Source organism: Chenopodium album, chromosome 27 (assembly GCF_948465745.1).
Source record: "Chenopodium album chromosome 27, dcCheAlbu1.1, whole genome shotgun sequence".
NCBI classification, from domain to species: domain Eukaryota; kingdom Viridiplantae; phylum Streptophyta; class Magnoliopsida; order Caryophyllales; family Amaranthaceae; genus Chenopodium; species Chenopodium album.
Window position 1 is genome coordinate 22581045 of NC_137860.1, and position 24118 is coordinate 22605162.

Genomic DNA, 24118 nt, shown 5'->3' on the forward strand with positions numbered 1-24118 from the left:
TAATCCAACCAGTTGATATTCTCATTAAATGAAAGAAAGGTCTTGTGTGTACAAGATGTTTAGTGGAGCTATACAGTCTTTTTGGTCTAGTACAAAGAATGATTATTCATTGCTTGAAGAGTCAAATTATGGTTAATGCATTTTGTATCAAAAACCTCTAAGAGAATGATGAGTACATTTGGGATTCAAGATCAATAGAGATAAGTCTAGAAGGATGTTTGAGCTTAGTTAAGAAGCTTATAATGATAAGATTCTTATAAGGTTCAACACTATATTGAAAGGAGTTTCAATCCCATATAACATGGCACATAACCTAACAAGATTCAATGCTTTGAGAAAGGATGATGAAATTATGGTTTTGAGTGATGCTCCTTATGCAATTAGCAAATGATGCATCATGCATGTCATGGACTATACTCGTCTATTCGATTCACGTCTTTTAGGAACAAGTGATGTTAGATTTCGATTGAAATCCAATGTAACGTCGGAATACAAATTAGAAATTTCTAAGTTCCTTGCAAAAGGACGAAGGAAGATTCTTAGTGTATGGAAATGAATATTATTGTAAATTTAAAAGTTGCAAAATTTATGTTTATGATAATATTTCATGAATTGTACTTACTAAACCCCTTCCATGACCAAGGTATGAGAGTCATACCAATGTTCTTAGATTGAAGCAAGTTATGAAATTTAAATTGTGTATGTTTTGAAAAAAACATAATAGATGAGTAATGCATCAACTTGCATAATTATGTTTATCAATTGAAAAAAAGATTCAATCTTATTTAATCATGGTTTTGATATTAAAAAAATGTCCAATATAATTACGAATTGATGCGTTCATCAGGTTGATGACCTAATGAATGAAATCCCACAAGTGAACTAAATTCATATATTATGTAAGTTTCTAGTTCGAAATCGTTAAAGTGGAAACGTTTTGAACTTTTCACAACTTTTACACTTTAGCTTCAACTAAGCACAAGTAATCATATCACCAATGAAGTTTCATTGTTCATCTCTAGCCTTTCAACCTTAGGTTTTCTTACATTGATATGTATTAGACTTTGTGTTCATATCATCATTTCTCTAAACGATGACTTTGTCGAAATTTTCAAATTAGAATGATATTTACATATATCAATAGATTCATAATCTAATGATATTGAAAGTCCATTCCGTTGGATCTTCCGCATGCAATGTTCATTTTTTCATTCGAATCATTTGACATTTAAAAGACAATTTATGTATATAGAACTAGTTTATCTATATCTACCATGTAGAACTTTTGAACCTATTTAGCTTTTCAAAACACATTGTGGCTCAATAAAGTATAAAATAACATTTACTCCACGTTTTTGAATCTTTGAAGTTAAGTCATTACTAATATTGAATGGTGTATGTTTTGATAATGTCAAGTACAAATAACATTTATTTAATTTTAGCCAATAACTAGGTAAGGCGAAATGTAAATTCTACTTGTATGTTGTAACTTTTGCTTCTAAAGTTATAGATTCCACTTGTGAAGTAGCAACATTTGCTTCTAAATTTTCAGATTTGTTTCTCCCTTAGCCATACTTCTTCACATAGTTCAACCATATTCCTAATGAGAGAGAACTAAACATGACATCGTATGTCCAAGAAGCAACAATATGTTAAATCGATTTCTATAACATACTAAAATAGGAACATTTCCATTCTTTTACCTTCCAACTGTATGAGGTAGTTTCTAATCAATTGAAGTTGGTCCTTTAATTGGAAATATTTGTTGTTCATAACAACTTTTAGCATATAAGTAGTTTAAGGTTTCAAAAGTAGCAACTTGCTTGCATTTCTTAGCCTATAACTTCTTAATGCAATCCTCACATATTCTTAAACTTTTCCCATTTGATCGTCACTTAGAACATTTCTCTTAGGTACAAAATAATTCTTTACATAACTACTTTAAGCACTTTTCATGATTTTGCTAAGTCTATTCAATCATTATTTATATTAGAGTTTAATCAGCTATTGAACCCCATATGAATTGGATGAAGAACAATGACTTTTGATCAACTTGTGATCGTAGACATTTCCAATCACTTTCTTATATTCAATCACATTAAAGATAAGAGATTTTATTAGACTTCTATACTTGTATTTTAGAGGATTTGTACCTCCCATCTCATTATATCCCATGAAACACTTTTCAAAATGAAGATGTATTGGCATTTTACTCAAACAATTTGAATAAAACCAACCTTAGACATGTGACATGGGTTTCCAAAACTTGCCTTTAAGAACCATCTTAGCAAAATTAGGACATAGGTTTATGGATTATTTTTTAACCTTTTGATAACGTTTCTCAACTTTATTTTCAATCGAGGAGATTATATATATTAATAAAATTAGAACGAAATATTATTTATAAATAAATGCAAAATTCAACTACGTTTAATAAAATTTGAAGTACCATAAGCGAATTAATTTGTTACTTTAAAACACTTTATTCAATTTAAAGTGATCCCATTTTGAATTTAAGTGATTCCAAGATCCTTTATTTGTGCAATAATTGATCGGACTTTGGCCTTATCATCAACCATTACATTTTCAAGGTGAGTAAACTCTTTACTGATTACAATTCTTGTAACTCTTGGTTGAAAAATTAACCATCACATGTTTAATTATTACCCTTGCTTCAAGGATTTAAACTCTTTAGGTAACCTTGTTGATAACCAATTAAAATTGTAAAACTTGATTTACTCCAACTCTCCCAAGATATAAAATGACACTCAGCTTTGGCATGATCTATCATAAATATCAAAGGTTTATTGGGTATTTAATTAGAAAAGCAACCTCAATATTACCAGGACCTTGATTTATTATGTTATGATTATTTAGTGAACTCTAGCGCATCATCACAAGCATCAATTAAATCTAACATGCATAAAAATACTAATGCATAAATAAACAAGACATAGCATGACCCCTAATCCTAAGAAAACTAATAAAGTAAATGCTCCCACTTGAACTTTCATGGATCTCATCCACCTCGCTCCTTCGGGCCTTCACTTCATGGGCTTCTTGGAACAACTGCAACCTATAATCTATCTATTCTATCTACTACTAAAATAAAATAAATAAATTACAAAAATACTTTATCGGTACGCATACCATACCAAGATTACAAAAATACATCACGATGCGTAGATCGTATTTAGTAATCTACTAGGCCATACTAGTCATTATATAACAAAAATAATATCATATATATTAAAAAGGTCACATAATAAATCACTCATCATGCTTTCCTAAACTACAACATCGAATGTTCACAATTAAGTAAACATGGCACTCAAATATCTCATATTTTAATTACTTCAATTAGATAATATCATATATTATCCATGACAATCAATAAAATATCGTATTTTTTAAATTAGTCATGACATAGAATCAAATCTTATTTAAATCTTAAAAGATAAATCATACTTATCCTTAAAGATTATCCTAACTATCTTAGGAGATTCTATCCTAATTACTAGCCAATCACAAATTTTTAAATCAATTACCTCCTAAAATAATTATGGGATAATCACATTATTTAAATCAATTATTATCCTTTTGGAATATGCTCAAAGTATCCTAACAAATTCTATCCAAAATTAACAAATTTAATTCAAGATAATTATCAAAATTACAACTTTTGAAATTTGATTTTATCTCCAATATTAAATCAGAATTTATCTTGAAAATATTTTTTATACAAAATAATAAATTTTTTTTTTTTGAAAACTACCGCACACCGCCAGCCACCATGGTTGGCCAGCCGAGGCTAGCCACGGTGGCTGGGCGCTTTCCCATCTCCCACTGCCATAAGGCAGTAGTGGCAACAGCGCTGCTATTGGTTGCAGGCCATCGTGTGTGGCCAGCCAAGCTAGCCACGGTGGCTAGCTGCTTTACAGAAACCACTGCCGCAAGAAGCAACAACAACAACAACAACGGTAGCAGCTGTGCAACACTTGCACGCTGCTGCCCAGCCACCTTGGACCGCCTGCCTTATCCCTACCCTCCCTCTTGGACCACCACTCGCGAAAGCCACCATGGCTGCCACCCAAAACAGCACCAAAAAGCAATTTTTTTTTCAATTCAATTTTATTTAACAAGTTTTATTAAATAAAATTAATGTGGTCCATGATAAATTAAAACAAAACTTTTATGCTAATTTATCCAATTAAAATTAAATTCACAATAAAATTTTAAAATCTAGGGTTCATGAAAAATAATCTCTAATTTAATTTTAGTTTTATATTAAATAATTGATCATGCAAAATTCACAATTTATACATGAAATCAATGGTATAATAATCATGAAGCATATTTAAAACGAACTCAAACAAAAACAAGCACAAAAAAACATATTTTAGGGCTTTTTAGGTTCGAAATTTTTGAAAAATTAGGGTTAGGGTCCGAAAAATTCGAATTCAATAGGGAAAATATTCGATCCTCTTTATGGCTATTTTGAGCAACTCAAATCACTTTTAATCAATTCCAAAAGTTAAATCACATTTAATATAATAATTGAACCATAATTAAATTATTCTCCCTCTTTATTGAATTAAATTGTGGACAATAAAAGAATTAAAATTCAATATGCGTAAATGCAATAGACTAACTAATACCACTATAGGACTTTAGATACTCTAAGCGGAATTTCATGATTCATATTCATAAGCATCTAATAATCAAGCTCATTGCATAACACTTAAACAACATATAATTGTAGCTTTGAAGCATGATTGCATGTGCAATCGAGCAAGAATAATGGGAAATAAAGAACCCAAAGTGTGATTCCTCTACTTGGTCCACGGGCAAACCTCCACTAATACTAGTTAGTAGTGATTAAACCCTTTAATCAACCTTTTACAGAGAACGGAGACGCGAACTAATTTAACCACACACCACCACGGCAAACAACACGAGCCACCACGAGGGGGCGCCGGCTATACGGACGTGAGGGGAGCGGGGAGGGCCGTGAATGAGGAGAGAGAAAAGAGAGTTTAGGGTTGTGGGGGTTTCCTTGTTTCACAATTTATTGTTTTTAATTGTCGTGACTTATGTTAACTCATAGCATAGACCTTATTTATAGATCACAACTCTAAATAAGAGCTCATGTCAAGCGCAAAATCCTAATCCTAATTAAACTACTCTAGCCCAACACTCTATATGGTATGTTATGATATCATGAGGCCCATTAATGGGCATCTTGTTTAACCTAATACCCTTGTTGTATGACCTTATATGATCCATGCTATTGGGCTTTGGACTATTTGACTAGCCCAAAGTTCATTTATCATATCTAGCAACAGACAATGATGACCTAAAAGAACGAACTTATTATCTCCATAATAGTGATCCTTGATATTTATAGTAACCGCACTTATCGAATACATAATTCCTTGACATGATACTTTCTCCCCTAACTAAAATCGCTGATTGCATACAACTTCTTCCCAATGCTTATTAAGATTGTGAATCCTTCACTTGTCATTGGAGCCTTAACCTTAGAAAAAGAACTTTTTTTTTATTATTTTTTTATTTTATTTTTTTAATTTTTTGTAATTTAATGTAAATCTTCATTTATTATTTATGCATCAATCACACATTTCTTAAAATTTTGGCTTTATGATTTTTTAAACTCAAAAAAAATATCCACTATTGATTAATAATCATACTTCTGAAATAATTTTCATTTCATTGATTCCAAAATTCTACGCACGTTCAAATATAAGATGGAATTGAATTTTTGGATTTGAAACAATTATATGCTTGCAATCCAAACACATTTAACGCAGTTGAACTCTAACATTTCAAATCTTGAAATTGAATTCCATTATTTGAAATGCATTTCATACAATGGATCTATACATAACAATAAAGCAATATAATCATTAGGAATATTATGAAAATTAGAGGTGATCTACAATAGCCCAACCCACAAGCCTAAAAGCACATTTTTACCGCAAACTTTTGGCTGGTCCCTCATTTTGAAAATGAACATTTAATATATAAAATTTAAACATTTTCTTGCTATAGGATATTTATTCTACAAAATTAAATTTTCATTTTCATACTTTAGATGTCATTAGTATAACATTAATGTTCACAATTTTAACAATACGTGATCATAATTTAACACTAATTTTTAAAATCCCTATAACTCATAGACATTTAATGTATATGCAAATAAAAGTACAGGTTTGTTCATATTCACGTATATGAATGTTCAATTGTTTGTATACATTATGTTTAATGTATACGCAATAAAAAGTGCACATGTTATTTTATACACTTTCGTGTAAGTAATTGTTAAAAAAGAAAATGAAAATTTTATAGGAATAAACATTATACTGCTTGAAAATGAACATTATTTTATAAGAATGAACATCATAGTACGTTAAAATAAACATTTAATTATTGAGAAACACAAAATTATTGTAAAATATGTTCAGTTAGAAAATGTCCGTATTTGTTATAGTAAATGTTCATTTTTGAATGAGGTACCAGCCTGAGTTAGGTAGTTTCGAGTCTAGCTAATAACAATTGTATTTTTTACTTAGAAACTCGAACTTGACTCAAAGAAAACCCGTAAAAAACCTGCTCTGGCCTGTCAAACTCAACACTTTTTTACCGGTTTGAACATGAGATTTTGTAATTAAGCCCATCTTGAATTTTGATCACCTCCATAGAAACCCATTTAATTATATCTCGATCTATTGCAACAAATACCTAAGTAGTCAATAAAATTCAACTACCCTCTTAGAATTTTTATAGGGAAAGTTGCTTAATGGTAAAGTTAGTTATATCCATGCCCAACAGTGAATAAAGTATAATTCATGTCCTTGTAAAGAATGTAATTAAATTAATGATAATAATTATTATTTTTTTTACAAATTCTCCTAAATACCATTACTTTTTTTAAGTTTCCCTAATATAACAATATATTTGTAATTAACAACTAATTAGATTAATTAGAAAGGAATTAACTTAATAATTAACAAAAATATATTAAAAAAAAAAACCAGTCATTCCAGCCATCTTGCTCCCACCTCCGCCACCCTGCTCCCCACCCCGGTCGCCCCCCGCCGTTGTCTTACTACCCTTAAAGCTGCGCGCCAGCATCAGCGACGCCCCACCTCGACCCCCTGCTGGTTTCACTCCCTTTCCCCCCTTTTAAACGCTAAAATCCTACGTCCCTACCAATCCAATTCGAAACCCAAGATTTTTTATTTGGGGTTTTAAGAGTTTCGAGTGGTGGTTAAGGGGGGAAGGGAGTGGATATGGCAGGGTGGAGCAAATTGTGTTCACCAACACCGGGGAGGGGTTTTTAGCGTCGGGCAGTAGGGAGGGAGTGTTATCGAGGGGAGGGGAGGGAGTTTTAGGGAGGGATTAAGGTGGTTAAGGGGAGGGAAGTGGTTTGGGATTGAGGTGGGTTCCGCTGGCTTCGGTGTGCGTTTTCAGTGGTAGTTCGGCACCGGCGGGGTGTAGTCGGGTAGGGAGCAGGGTGGCAGTGGTGGGGGCAAGGTGGCTGGGATGGCTGATTTTTTTATTTTTAATTATTAGGTTAATTATTTTTTGATTAAGTTAATTAGTGGTTATATACAAAAAATATTGTCATGTTAGGGAAAATTAACAAAAGTAATGCTATTTTGGAGAATTTGTAAAAAGAAATTTACTATTAAGAATATGCAAAACTTTACAGCTACCAATGAGAAATACCCTTTTTTTTCTTTTTCTTTTTAATTGGAGGAATGACTATTTTAGTTTTGATTAATTGTAAGTAGCACTTAAAAATAGTTGTAGACACCTATTTTGGCCTCTTGTCCCGAAAGGAAGTGCGATGATGTTACAAAAATCCGTTCTTCATGTTAAGATCAAAGTTGAAGTGTTTATGGACTACAAAATGCATTATGAAGTAAGTTAAAACTCATTTTTGAGATTAAATAATTTTAGATCCTTGTCCGATTACTAATTAGGCCTAAAACGTGCTCATACATGTTTAAATTTGATTAATAACGGACCCAAATGCGGCAAATGCTATGATTCGATCCAATGGATCTTACATTGTTGAAAATCGAGCCAAACAGATAAAACAACCATCATATTTCCGTTTATAGCCTATATAGATGGATATCCCTTTCAAAGAGCTTTCCAACGGTATATTATAAGCTTGACTTCGAGTTAAAACGAAGAAGTTATGATCAAAAGACTTAACCAGGCCCTAAAACCGACACCCTTTCACTCTAACGGCCATATCTTTTGATCTATAACAGATTTTAACTAATTCTAACGGCATTGGAAAGTAGATATTCAGATCTTTCTAATGATATCTCACACGCCATAATAAAACTTTGCAATCAAAAGTTATGGAAGTTTTAAAAACGCGTTTTCGTATAAGGCAAACCGCAAACCAGCACAACTCAATAAGTTGCATGCGCTTGGCGCGTGCGACTCATTGAGATGTGTGCGGCACCTAGCGCGAATCAAAGAGTTGCGCGCGCCACTTGACGCCACAGCTCTAAAACCCTAAACCTAGATTCCTACGCCTATAAATAGGGGTCTTCGTTCAACACTAAAGGGACAGAAAAAATCAGATTTCTAAACCCGAAATTCTGAAATCCTTAAGCTCTCAAACCCTCTTACTATCATACTACTTTTCTTCTCTCTTCCCAAATACTTTCCAAGCCTAACTGAATCCATTGAAACCCTTGGAGGTACAAAGAAGAAAGAAGGTCCATAAACATCTAAGTTTCCTGAGCACTTAGATAAATCACTTTTCTTTTATTCTTTAAATAACTTTAACTGATTAATTAGTGTTGTTTGATCACTATAAACAAACTTTTAATTAATTAAACCACATAGTATTCTTTCGTTACTTAAAGACTAGAATTGACTAATTAGTTGATTGTTTAATCACCTAAGTCAAGGCGAATATTATTTACTTTTATTATTTCACGAATTTGATTCAAAAGAATAACGACATTCGTTGCAATGTAATCTTTATGTGATTAACGCTTGTAAATAAAATCAACTAACTTAGTCTTTAGGTATCACGTTGCATATATTCTTTGGTGATGAAATTGTGTAAAAGGAAGAGCTAGTAGAGGCTGCACTAGGGCTAGAATAGCGAATTCTCTCTAAAAAGGAACGTTATTTTAGTACCCTTGCTGCCTAACTCATTTATGGTTTGTGTAGACCAATTTGGGCATGGGTAAACTTACAATTCGTACTAATTATCGCATGAACTCCACATGGGAGAAATGCATGAACTAGGTTTATGAGTTTTCCTAAAACTCATTAGCGACTCCTACTTGTTTCTTACAAAAAAGTGTAATGATAGAATCAATTCTAATTCAAAGTCCCCAAAATAGTCAGGAATTCAAATCCTAATACACCTTGACAAGTGTAAAGTCATAGGCTTCTAAAGAGCCATAGGCATCTAAGAAAAAGGATCTCCTACGATGGGAACACCCTCCTTACAATAACCATGGAAATATTTAAATACTACAAAGTCTACAATGTTATATTTTAAGTTAAGATTTAAGACATCGTCCGATAATATACACCGATTATTTAGGGGAAAAAAAGGCGATCAACCCCTAAGAAAAAACCTTATATAATTATATACGAGGAACTACTTGAGACCTCGTGTAACGCTATATAATTACTTCATTAATCAAGTTTAATACCCCTTAACATTAACGTCATCCTCCCTCATCATAGGATTACATCAAATGTCCCAAATAATTGTGCCTTTGTTTGTACACATGACTAAATGAAACACAATATCACACTAAAGACACACATCAAATGACCCCCCACCCAAAAATAAATCTATAATAATTATTATATGAGAAAATCATTCGATAAATCCTACCATCAAGACTATATACTATAGAATTTAAATTACAGCTTGAAAATTTGCCAATAATTAGACCCCACTTCATGTCCACTGAAAAGTAGGTCCCTCCATTTGGGATGTTACTAATAATAATCCATCTCATTCTCCCCTCTTACACTATTCCTCTACCCCTCTATAATTTTATTTACTTAATTATGATTATTTTCATTTTTTCCACTTTCTATATGATCTAATGTAACACCATAACCTTAATATATAATATAAATCTTATATTATATAGTTCACAATTAGATATAACTTCTAATATCTATATGCTATCCCTAAAATAATAATAATGGAAGGTTCATCCTCTTCTCCACCCCAAAATTATGAAGGAACACCTCCACCTTCACCAACACCAAGCCGTTATGAATCACAAAAAAGAAGAGATTGGAACACTTTTGGTCAATACTTAAGGAACCAACATCCTCCTGTCCCTCTTTCTCAATGCACAAGCCACCATGTCTTGGACTTCCTCCGTTACCTAGACCAATTTGGTAAGACTAAGGTCCATGTACCCGGGTGTATGTTCTATGGCCAACCTGAGCCCCCGGCTCCATGTCCTTGCCCTCTTAGACAAGCTTGGGGTAGTCTTGATGCCCTCATAGGCCGTCTTCGTGCTGCCTATGAGGAGAATGGAGGTCCACCGGAGACTAACCCTTTTGCCGGTACGGCTATAAGGGTGTATCTTAGGGAGGTTAGGGAGTGTCAAGCAAAGGCTAGGGGTATCCCTTATAAGAAAAAGAAGAAAGGAAGTGGAAGAGGTGGTGGTGGTGGTAGTGGAAGTGGTAGTGGAGATGATCATTCTTCATTTTCTCCTGGTGGATCTTCTAGTTCTATGATGATGAGGTTTTCTTAGTATGATCCATTACATATGTTTTGCTCTTTTCCAAGATCATCAATTATCAAGAGGTATGTATATGTTTTATCTCCACTATTTAATAATGTTTATGTTTATTAAATTAATGAGATTAATGAAATTTTGCTTACAATAGTAGGTGTTCATTTGATGGATTTTATGTCTGCTTATTAGTTTAAGATTGTCTAGAGTTTGTTTGTGATCTAAATTGAGTTAAATTAATCCTGATTTATAATCGCTATTTTATATTCAAAATTAAGTACATTTGATTTGATCTAATTAAAACGACTTCAAATTTAGCTACTTAATTGACTTAATTTATCCAACAACTAATCATTTGTTACATTATTTCAAATCAAAAGATCGGAGATCTCTTCATTTAGATACTTAAGCAATTTACTTCACCATTCAATTATTTAAATTAATTTAAATCTACGTTGAATCCTAAATCATTAAATATTTAAATAATTTACAAACACAACTCTAATTTCTTCACTAATTGGAACGTCCACTAACTATAGTGGATCATATCCGTTTACTTTGATATCATTGAATTGGAGAAAATAATAATCCATATAATCGAGTATCAAATGGTTAATATTATAATTTAAACATGATTTGAAATAATAATAATAAAAAAAAGCTGGTTATATTAAGTGAATCACTTGATTTATTCAAGAATATAATATTTAATTTCACTTCATTGTTGTAAGCTTTTTCTTCCTCGTACAATAATCCAAAATGTTCATCAATTAAAGCCTTTAGTTTTCTTATTTATGACGATTCTCTAGAACTTTTTTTCCGAGCCTTGAAAATTCTCAAGAACTAATACAAACAGGTATTAAATATTGTACTGTCGAAAAACATTGTAATAAATAAAGTTAGATATACAAAAAATAAGGTCCAACCAATAATATCATTAAACTTATATTATAACTCTGTTCATAAAATTCCATATTTTACATGAACAAGTATGTATATTTATACAAAATATGTAGATCTAATGGATGGGCTAATTAAATTACATGAAGGTATGTAATATAATGAAGATAAACTCTTACCCTACTTGATGTATATTTGTGGTGAACAAAGTGTAATCAGGGTTCTTCGATGTGTACACATTTGTATGAAGCTAGATTTAACACTTGGGTTAATCATTTATTGCCTCCGTTAACATTTACTTGCAACTTTGAAATATTTTATATCTCTCAAATAATACCCCAAAGTTCCAAGTAATGTTAACGGAGGTAGTATAATTAGTCTAGGATCGAAGCAAGTGTTGTTCCGAATTCTTTTCTTTTTCGAGTAAATCTGGTTAACCGGTAATTCAAAACATTCTGAGCTCTGGCCATTCTAGATTCAAGGTGGGTTGATGAGTCTCCATCGGAGAAAAGTTCTCCCTATATATCAATGCTAATTAAGGGATCAAACTCGAGATCTATGACTAGCAAGATAAGACGTGTACTCCTCATATGACTATATGAGCTAGCTAATCTAGTTAAAGGGTGCAGTGATTTACATTATTGTAGCTTCTACATTCATCAATCTAGAGTAATAATTGATAGTATTCATACAGTAAGATTCTTTCCAATCTCTAACTTGCTAAATTATCTATTAGTACATATCTTCATTTTCATATACAATTGTTAGCGTTCGATCTTTGTTGGGTGGTGATAATGATATTAAGAGTATTCAGCATTTTGGCTTACAGCATAAGGAAATTATCCAATCTTCTATTATTGTAAATCCCTGATTCATTTGTTTAATTCTTCAAATAGAATCAAGCTAGGAGAGATCTTCACTCTTCTTTCTTTTCTCTTAGTGTGGTTTTTAAGTGTGATTATAAAGCCTCTTTTAAAAATGGAGATCTCCCTAATTTCGTGTCCTTTCAATGTTATACTAAAACAAGAGTTAAAAGGTTAGTGTGACAACTAAGGATTCCTTCATTTCCGTAATAATGGTCACATTATTCTAATCTTTCATCATTAAAAATAGACAGGGTTATACAGTAATTTGACTTTTTATACACACTCTATCTATTAGTCAATCATGATAAGAGTATTTTGTAGAAACCAATCACAAAGCATTACTACTTTTAAAAAGCTAGTAATCTTTTTCAATCATAAAATACCAATAATTAATGCGACAAGGCTTTTTTTTTTTTTTTTTTTTTTTAAATTGAGGGAGTGAATTATATATGTATGTGTGCTTTTCTCTAATAGATATTACTTATATATTTGTATAATTTGAAAGACTAATATGTTTGAAATGAGAGAGTATTTTTCTATCTATATTAAGCCATAAAAGATATTTATAGAAAGCTGTTTGAATGCCTTGATATATGTATGAATGCATCATGCAGTAAGAGCATTTAAAGTAAGATTGTGTAGTAGAACATTAAATATAGAACTGACCATTTTTAGGCGAAGTCTGTCAATTGGCAGATATTAGAAATTTAATACCTTAGTAGTTAGTACATTGTGATACGTAAGTCTTAGCATGCAAAAAACACTATATATATTTATATTTATATTTATGTTTTTAAATGTGCTTGTTGCTATTATTTCTTATATAGTATTTTAATATCAGTGCCCTTATTTTGTCGACATTTTCACTAGATTTTGGCTTTCTAAGATTTCTAAAGATTTTGTGCCCCCACCAAAATCTATTAATGTCAAGGATATAAAATAAATAATAATTATATGATTAAAGGATGCTCATAAATAATTGGAACAATAGCATTTTTGTTTGTATATTTAAGGTTTCTTCTAACCTTTCGAACTATTTTTTAATGGAAAAAATATGCTTTATCCGTACTATTTATTTCATATAAATTATTGTAAATTCTATATATGCATCATTGCGAATCTTTTGTTTGTAGAAAGATGATAAAATTTTACAATAAGTGGGGGTTGGTGCAAGGAAATTGATTTATTCATTAAATATAAGTAATTTTGTACTATATACTAAATTACTAATTAGATTGGTCATGCATTTCTCTTAATCACATGTAAAAAATTATCATGCATTTTAAAGAGAGGAGAAAAAAAAATAATGGCTTATAAGCCTATCTTTAAATTGTCTTTTAACTCTTTCGTTAGTATGCATAAAAATATTCCTATTTGAATAAATTGATATTTTCCATATAAAGAAAAAAGCTATATAAGCAAGAAAATATAAGTTTTATTTGTTTTATTTTTGTTATACGTATTTTCCAAATTTGTTTTATTAGTGTTAACAATGAGCGTCTTTTATTTGAAACTGAAATTTTGTAATCAAATTAAAGATGCTCCAATCTTTGCTCCCATTTTTCAAATATGATAAATTCCAATCAATCAAGATATTTTTATTTGTGACAAATGACTTCGACTAATTTCCAATTGTGCTACTTTTAAAGTTTTAGGAGACTAATCCATATATATATGCATTCTTCAACCCTGTCTTATTAGTAAATTGAAAGATAATGTGTTTTTTTTTCGTTCTTTTCATTTTAAAAATAGGATACCTTTAAGTAAGATGACCATAAATCCTGTACAATTTATATTCTTGAACTATTCACCTTTCTTTCTCATTCGGCCTTCTCTAAAAACAACAATTCTTCCTCTTGCAAGGAACTTTTGTTGTTGAAAGAGAAGTCATTGAATTTGAATGGAAAAGCAATGAAATTGAAAAAAAAAAAGACACATAAGTTACATTCTAAATTTATACAAACCTTTATGAAACAGGAGGAGAGTCTTAAGGTATTATGTAGAGGTACGCTTTCAAGAAAATTTTCACTTTAATTTTTTAACTAGGAGAAAATCTACATTAATGATCGAAATTCACGAAAACTCATGACTGAAAACAATACATTTCATACAGTAAGCTCTAACTAAATCATCTTACAGAGTACCTAATATAGCCTCTGGTAGCAAGAATTTCACCATTTTAAAAGAACATAGTCCTATTATGTATTATCAGAGAACAACTAAGTTCCATATATAGGGAAGAATGAAGAAACTTAGAAACTAGGCTAGTATTCTACATCATCAGGCATCTGCTCATTTAGTCTACTAGAATAAATTAAAATTTTCCCTTTGTTGTTAAGACCTTCAGCTATAGCCTCATCTAGTATTCTGTTGCTTTCGATTTTCCCTTCATCAAACACAGAGTTTTCTAATCCCTCATGAATTACAATAATCTCAAACATGAACTGGTACATGATACATGATTACATGGCACAATGATACGTACACTTTCAAACCAAATATAAAGAGAATGACATAGCATAACATGTATTTAACGTGCACTGATCCAAAACCTGCATTCAGTATATTACTTATAATACAAATCTTGCAGCTTAAGTCCTTAATTTTTATACTCATGCTTTAGCTAAAAACAAGTACAGTACATAATAAGTACTAGTAGATATTTTTCACTGTAAAAATAGTTCATTGTCAATCAACTGATGTCTTAGCCTCAACAATATTGACTACACTACAGGTAACTTTGAACTACAAAATTTTCTACTTGCACGCATTGTACTGTATGTTTACTCCTTCCGTACAGAAATATATTGTGAGAATCTAAATCCATTTCATCAGTAAAACACCCTGATTTGCAACTTGAATCATTCTATCAATCAAATCTTGCATGACCTCATATTACATACTACTATATATAGTACTACGTACTAGTACTTTGTATGACCTTGGATTACTACAGTACTATACAGAGTATATAGTATGACCACTGACCATTATATTTCTTATACTTTAATGATTGATTACCGAATTATTACACTTTTAATTATTTTTATAATAAAATTTTCTTAATTCATATTGAGAGAGTGAGAGATAGCTCAGGTGGTTAGAACTTTCCTTCTGATTTCAAGAGATCCTATGATCGATTTTCATCATCTGCTCTTGCGGCTCTCTAAGCATCAAATAAATAAACAATAATAGTAAAAATAAAATAAATAAAATATAAATGTTTCAAATATCATCTAATTTTTAGTAAACATGAAGGAATAAACTACATGCTTGTGCATGATGACATACTCCAATATAAATTACATCTCATTTTACTTGGCATTTGCATTATCATATGTACAAGCCCAATTCTTTCGTTGATCACATTTTTTTGTAGGAAAAGAAACAAACAAGGATAATTCCGATCCCCATCTAAATAACCTAGGTATGTAGAGTAATTATAATTGTCATATATTTTAACTGATCTAACTAATTGACATCCACCCCAGAAAACAAAACATCGCATTCTTCTTCATCTTTAGATTCGCTTTGTATCAGACAACTTCCTTACTTATCGTTTTTATTTCTCCAAAATTGTCCGAAATCGTGGGGGTCCATCCGTTTCATTCATACATCCCCATCTAGCAATCAACTTGCAATTATATCTCAAAATTTTGTACATGATGACATGAACGAAACACTAAAGTAAGGCCTAAGCTATAATCTAGATAGCATAACATTTGTCTAGATTTGCTAGCAAATAAAACCTTAAATAGCACCATGGTTTATGCATGTCTCTCTTTCTCAATACAAGAATATTACATACACCTGCATGATTTTACGTACTTTATTTTTTCCTAAGTTTGTCATGCAGACAACTACACTAATCTTTCTCACTCCCTATTTCCACGTGATGGTATCCTTGAGAGTTTAAATAGAATGTTCATTACTCTTCGTTCCATTTCCCTAGCTTTTCTTTTGGTAATAAATTCATATTGGCATGCATAGGGTTATTATCATCGTATCGTTAAAGCTATTTTTTCCACTTTTCATGTTCCATGCATACAAATAGAGAATATACACATAATATTCTCCTTATTTTCTTTTAAAAACAACATTTCTGATTAAAAGTTTGTCAATGCGTTATTTTAATCATTTATAATCATCTTTTATTACTAATATGTAAAATTGTTATTAATTTTAAATTTATATTAATAGAGTATAATCTAAGACAAACCAAACAAAATCTCACATGACTATATTTTTATTTAGTTAACTATAAACTATCAATCTAGTCAAAGTGGATTATATAAATAGTGTAAAGTCAAAATATTGCTTGAAAAAATGCAAGAAGTATTTATATGAAGTTTATTTAAAATATTACCAAAAAAATGATTAGGCCATGTCTCTTCACCATAAACAATTAATAAAATCAATGCGTCTCATTCTTTTTTGAGGAAACATTCATATTTTTTTTTTGTTTAATACTCCCTCCATTTCATAATGTAAGTCTCATTTACGTATCGATATAAATTTTTTATCGCAAATATTTTTAATCACACACTAGCAAAAATTATAAAAATTATTACTTATTAATAAAGTACTCATTGAGACAAATAAAATTAGATCTCACATGACTATATTTGTTCTTATATATTGAGAGAAATTTAGAAGATACCTTATAAATTTTAATAGTCAAAAGACTCTAAATGAGACTAATATAGATTACATTTTTTTTTTGAAGAAATTAAACGTACTTTCCGTTTAGGTTATCTTAATGAATGCATGTTATTTGTCAATTAAAATTACTGATGCAACAATATTAGTTTTCTCAAGTTCTAATTGAATAACTAATCCTCTATTCAGAAAAACAAAAACAAAAAACAAAACAATCCCTATAAGATATTTATGTTTTTTTCTGACCACTCTATTCTGTTGGGCTGTGTCTTAAAAACACTTTTGTGTGAGGGAAGGGAGTAACATTACTTACAAATCCCAATTATAACTTAATATATTGAGATAAAGAAATTACCTAAACTAGAAGTTATTTTTATCATTAAAATTGGTTAGCAATCATAGCATGCATTTAAACGTGTCTCGATCAATATACTGATTATTCCATCAATTTTTGAAAACAATAGTTAATATATTTTGTTTACTATTTTATAGTATTGAAACTTTAAGTGTAAAGAGAGGAAATTGAACTGATAAATTGAAATATAATACGGCCGTGAACATTATTATTTCTGATGCTAAATTAAATTAACCTTAAAAGGTGCAAAACATGGTCTCATCCATAAGAATATAAGATGGAGAATATCAAATATTATGATAATTACAAAAACTCTCAAATTAGACGAGTATATACACCTTAAATAGTTTGAGAGATCAGAATAAAAACATTCTAAAAGCTAAGGGATCAAAAGTCATCCACATATAAGAAAATGGTCACCTAAATTAAACCATACAATAAACATCAAAATCCTTACATTCAACTCCAAATTCTTCTCTAAAAGTTGGCCATTATAAGGTGTTACACACAAGAGGTATTAAAATACAAGTGACTACAAAGATAAGTCACCCGTGTCGGTCATGGGTATATCATGTAATAATAGGTCACCCGAGTCGGTCATGGGTATATCATGTAATAATATGTTATCCGTGTCGGTCATGGGTAGGCTTGCACACATATCGTTTTGTATTTTTTTTTAAATCTTGTATATTAAATTTTGTCATTCATTAGTAGGCTTGCTCATTGATCGTTCTATTACTTTTATGCTTTCTTGAGTATTAAAAGTTTGAAAATTCATTCTTCTTTAAGAAATTGTTCTTTGAATGTAGTACCACGCAATTATGAAGACATCTCTACTGCTAGGATATCATCAGCGTGGAATGAAGACAATGTATAAATATTCAGTTGCAATTGTCAGGCCGTGTTTAGATAATTGTTTCTTTTATTAATTAAGATTATCACTTAATCACTTCATTGCTGAAGCTCATTAGTATTGTATTGATTTCGTTCTACTTTCGGGCAATTCACTTGTAACCAAGCGTTTTCTATGAATCAATTAGTTCATCATCAAGTTGATTATATATATACTTCATCGTAAGAAACCTAAGAACTAAAACTGAATAAATGTTGTTCATTATATATACTTCATCGTAACACCTAGCGTTGCAATGTGACGTGTGCCTTGCTTGAGCTACAAGCAAGATTCATATTTTACTCACACAAGAAATTTATGCATGTTTATAGATGCTCCAAAAAAATTGTTTATGTGAATTTTCAAGTTCACTTCCCTTAAATTTAATTTGCATGCATTTTAAGCTTAAGGAAGTTGAAATAATTCCCTTGCTTTTTCGACGCTTTTAGGTCGACGCTGTGCCAAAGGCGTCAATGAATAAATTTATATCCCGTGTCTTTTCGACGCTGTTTGGGGTCTTCTTAATGTCTTGACATAGAAAAGCATCTAAAAAGTCATATGCCTTGCACGTGGCTTCAATTTGAAGCTACTTGGATGAAAATAATTCGCCCACTGTACATTACTTACTCAACGCTAGAACTTCCTCCATCAACCTAAACCTAATTACCGAATACTTCTTTGTCAAATTCCATCAAAACTTCTTCATTTCAGTTTGATTTGCTTCCCAAAACTGCAAAAGTTCGGCGAATTTGGCTTGAAATGGTGGAAATTTCTTTCGTTGCTCGTCAATTTCTAGTAATCTTCTTGATATTTATAAATTTGTTCGTTATTTTGCTAATATATCATTCGAATTCCTCTATCAAATCATTTTTTTTAAATCTCCTTGTTCTGATATGGATTTTCTTTGACTTCGACCTCTAGCTCCATCTCCCTTGCATCACTTCCAGATCTACTACAAATTGAGGTAACAAGTTTGACGAAGTTAAGGTTATATTCTTCTCCTTCTGTAGAATGTAGAGTATCGCTTTTTGGGGGTTTTTTTTTTGCCCATTTATCATATGTTTTGATTGGCAATTAAGGGTTTCTATTTGTTTAATTTCGTTTTCAATTATGTAATTGCTGAAATATTTCGAATAATTCATTTTTTTCAAGGGTTTTGGGGATATATGCCAAGGTATCGTCTACCTTTCCAGTTCATTTGTTAATTGATTTTCTACCACTTTTTTTTTTTTTTTTTTTTTTTTTTGAAATTAATCAAAATATTGATTTTTGTTTTAATAGTTCTATGATTTTCATTCCTATGAGTTTGAATCTATTCTTGAATGAAATTAATGGATCTTAAGGATGAATTGAGCTAGCTAAGTTAAGAGCAAATGATATCTCTTGTCAAATTATTTGTGGGAATATAGTTAACAGTAAGATTTGCATAGTATGTCTTAGCTAGTTTATTATATGTATCATCCTTTTGAATCTTATACTGAAAAATATGACCCACAAATTCTCTTTTAACATGATTGTCAGTGGTAAAAGATTAAACCTCTCCGTCAAGAATACTTGGTTGTAACTGAGCACATAATTTTTAATAGTTTTAGGAATTTGGGCTATAAGTGTGATATTGTTTGACATTTGCCTTGCGTTGTATAATGTAACAGCTTGACACCCTTGTAATTTGATAAGTGATTAATACAATGAGTGGATTTTTTTTATAAGAAAATGAATCAGATTCTTTGAAGAGCAATGTAATTTCCTGTCATCATTTTCTTTTCTTTTATATTTCTTTGTTTTTTGAATCCAGGTTTCTTTTTAGTTCTTAATATTTGTATTTAATTATAGGGTCTTTGTATCTTAGCTTGTATAATAATTCAATATCCCCATCCTAATCACTAATCAGATAACTATTGTTGAACCTTGTTAAAATTTTTGGAGTACACGAAGGTTTTATTTTTTAAAACTTGATATACTCGTTTCATCTTCGTGAATTTCTTTTTTTGTTTTTGGTATTTTGTTGTAAAACTTTTGTTAGAGAGAGTTAAATCATCACTTTAAAGACACATCATTATATCCGTTTATACAAGGTTTTTTTCGCAAAATTTTTATTGTAAGACCAATTACAACAAGATAAATATCAATCTCTCTTTGGCCCTCTCTCTATCAAATTTGGCATGCTTAATCTTATTTTGAAGTTCCTTTGGTGTGATTAGATATTGATTAAAATGCATGATACTATAGTTTTGTTTGTTTTCTCATGAATAGTTTTTTTGGTATGCACAACAAATATATATAATATATCTAGAGTGTTCTTGTTGTTGTGTCAAACTTTGAGGCATGTCTATGTTTTAGGAAAGTTCTTGTAATCGAGAAAACCAACTAAGGATATGGACATGCATAGCTATATATATTCGAATTGATGAGTATTTGCGATTTACTTTTGAATTTGGGTATATTTATAATTATAAGAAATACCATAGCCAGATTTCATGTGTGAATTTACAAGAATTTTTGGGTCCATCAATTGAATTGGAAATTGAAAAGTAATTTATAAAGAAAAGTTGTGAAGCAATAAGAAATCAAGCAAAAAGAACCATTATTAGTTATTAAAATGACAGCTTCCTTTTGAATGTATTTAATTGGTGGTTTGATTGATTTTTTGTTAATTTTTTAATTAGTTCTAATTAAATTTAATTTATCTTTGGTTTAGTCTTAATTATTCATATGTGCTAACTTTTGATAACTTGGGCTGATGATATATAAGTTTCTTGTGCAGAATGAAAATATTGAATTATGTTGCTTCTCAAAGGATTGAACTAAACCTTTTCTATTTTGCACTGTTCAAAGAGGTAAATAAGCTTCTAGGTGATGCAAAGTTATTTACGATATTGGGAAATTTTTTCTTAAATTATCTAGAGTTGTAAACTAAAATTATATTTGTCTAAATATAGCTAAGGCTAAGACTAAACCAATGACTGTTGTTTGGGACATGAGTACTTGGAATAGAATTGGTTATAAGGTACTGCTTGTAAAGCCTGCTTCGGTGTTAACCACCAGCCAAGATGGAATATATCTTGCCTTGTAAGGACCTAAACTCTAAAGAATTTTCTCACATGCATCTAAGCTCTAATCACATCAAATTGTTGTGCGCTTTCTGTTTTTTCATGTATTGGTTCAATTACCATGTGATGGATTTTACTCTTACTAGTTAATTCTAACTATTCTCAAAATTGATATTGTGTTGTTGCTTTTACTGTCTCTGTTGGTTATAGCTAGTTCCATCTAGCTTTCTGTTGTATGTATGTAACTATGTACAAATACTTCTTTCAATATGATACTATTTACGAGGGAGAGATCATTGATGTATGCTTTTAGATTTTGTTTGCTTGTCTTAAAGGAACATGCTTCAAATCAGTTTCTTTCCTGGTAAATATTGATTAGAAAACTACAATATATCAAAAGCTTATCCTTACAATTTGGAGGTTCTTTGCCTCATTTCAAAACAAAAATAGTGTTGTGCACTGAACATTAATATAGCTCGTCCTCTCCGTCATTAAAATTTAGAGAGCTGAGTCAAAGAAAATAATGCTGAGCAAAAGAGTAATTACCGTAACAATATAAAGTATTGTGTTCTATTGATTTGTTGACATGCTTATTGGGGGTTTAATTAACTGATGAGTTTCCTTCAAACACTATTTTTCCTTTTTGACAGGTGAAGTAAAGATGGTGATGTGTGTGTAGTTGAAGTAAAAACAAAGAGGATCAGTCACTAGAGTAAGAGGGTTGCACCGGAGTACATCCATTGCAGCACTGGAGTTTTGTCCTAGTGAGAGGTAACTAACTTAAAGTTCAATGTGTAGATATGACTCTGTTGTTGTAGTTGCTAGGCGATAGTATGATAATTTATGAACTTTTTGCAAATTATGATTTACTTTGTTCTCTTTCTTGTAACTTCAAGTGTATCATCTTAGTAGCTGCGTTATAGCTCAGTACCCAAAATAATAGAAAAGGTCATATGTAGGCATCAAATAAAAGGAATTTGGTTTAGAGTGTATTTTGGTAAATATGTCGTAAATTGTTGTTGATAGGTGCAGGGATTGATTCGAATATAAAAGAAATGTTTAATTTGGAGTACTTGCTTGGTCCATTGTTTTCGCTCCCTATGTTCCTATTGTTGTGAACTTTTGGTAATTTTGGGTTGTGTTTTGCTTTTGTTGTGATAAAATTTGTATTCTTGGGTAGATTCATGAATGGTGAGGATTTGAAAAACGGGGGTGGTTTTCTAGTTATTGCTTTAAAGTCTTAGGTGTGGTTTATTATAGAATTATTGTAATTGGCTGGTATTCGTATATATTAGTAATTTTATTTCTGTTATTAGTTGAAATGATTGATGTTGTTCTTGTTGCAGGACGCTGACCACACTGTTGTTGACCTTGCTACTGTTGCTATGCAATGTTGTTGATGTTGTTTTTTATTCTCGATGATGTTGTCAGTATTCTAATTTTGCTGCTATCCCTATCTCCTACTAGGATTGCTGGTTCCTCTTAGTAGTCTCTGTCTTCCAACCTCCCTCTGGTGAGGATGGAGCTACTGCTAATGCTTGCATTCTGTTCCTGGGTTCAAAAGAATCAATACAGATGGCTCTTGGAGGAGGATTAATGTTGCTGCTGGTGGTGGAGTGATTCGGAATGATGATGGGACTTTGTTCTTGGGTTTCTCCAGCAAATACAACACTGTCACGGCGCTAGCAGCTGAGCTTTATGCTGTGAGAGATGCTTTGGCTATGGCCGAGGCTTTTGATGTGAAGAAAGTGGAGCTTTTCACGGATGCAATTCTATATTTATTTTTGATTTTATAGTTGGTGAGCTGCTAATACTGACCTTCATCCATTTTTGATTTTGGTGGGCTATTGGCTTGTGTTAGGATATTGCAATACTGAGAAACGACAAAAAAGGGCTGACAACTAATGCTGCAATATTTTAAGGATGAAAGAAAGATATGTTTAAGCTATTTAAAGATTTCAATTAGTGATTCCGAATTTGTTCCACTACAATTAGTCATGAATAAAGCACAAGTTGGAATTGTACTTGTTGTAATGGAAACCCATTACTATGAGATATTGTACATATGCTATAATATATTTATATGTAATAAAAAAAATTTTGGCATAAATTTGTTGTACATGTATTATTTTTTTTTTTTTGTAATATTAGTATATTAGAAATAATTATTAGTGAATAAAATATTTTATTTTGGTATTCTAGATATTTTTTAAAAAAAAAAAATTGGACAAGAAAAAGTGTCCCCAAATTAGAAAATATGGATAGGAAAAACATTGCCAAAATGTTAAATAGTAGATGTATGAAAATTTGGACATAGAAAAGCGTCACCAATTTTAAGATTCTTGACGTGAAAAAGCGTCGCCAAAGTTAAGAAAGTGCGCCAACTATGGCAAATTGCGACGGTTCGTATAAAAATTTGGACACAATAAAGCGTCGAGATTCGCGACGCTTTTTGGTGTCTAACAAAATTTTCGACTCACTTTTTTTCGACGCTTTTTAGAAGCGTCGAGAAAGATTTTGCGACGCTTTTATGTGTCGAAAAAAAGGCTGAAAAGCGTCTAAAAAGCACGCTTTTTGTAGTAGTGATATACGTATTTACTGATAGATTATGAATGATG

At 31.0% G+C, this 24118-nt stretch overlaps 1 pseudogene across 1 annotated transcript; it reads left to right on the plus strand.

Moving 5' to 3' along the window:
• The first annotated feature begins 10231 nt into the window (after window positions 1-10231).
• LOC145620801 (protein LIGHT-DEPENDENT SHORT HYPOCOTYLS 10 pseudogene) lies at window positions 10232-18501 on the plus strand (annotated as a pseudogene). The gene is made up of 2 exons (XR_014108300.1): window positions 10232-10849; window positions 18368-18501. The product of XR_014108300.1 is annotated as a protein LIGHT-DEPENDENT SHORT HYPOCOTYLS 10 pseudogene (transcript).
• The last annotated feature ends 5617 nt before the right edge of the window (window positions 18502-24118 follow it).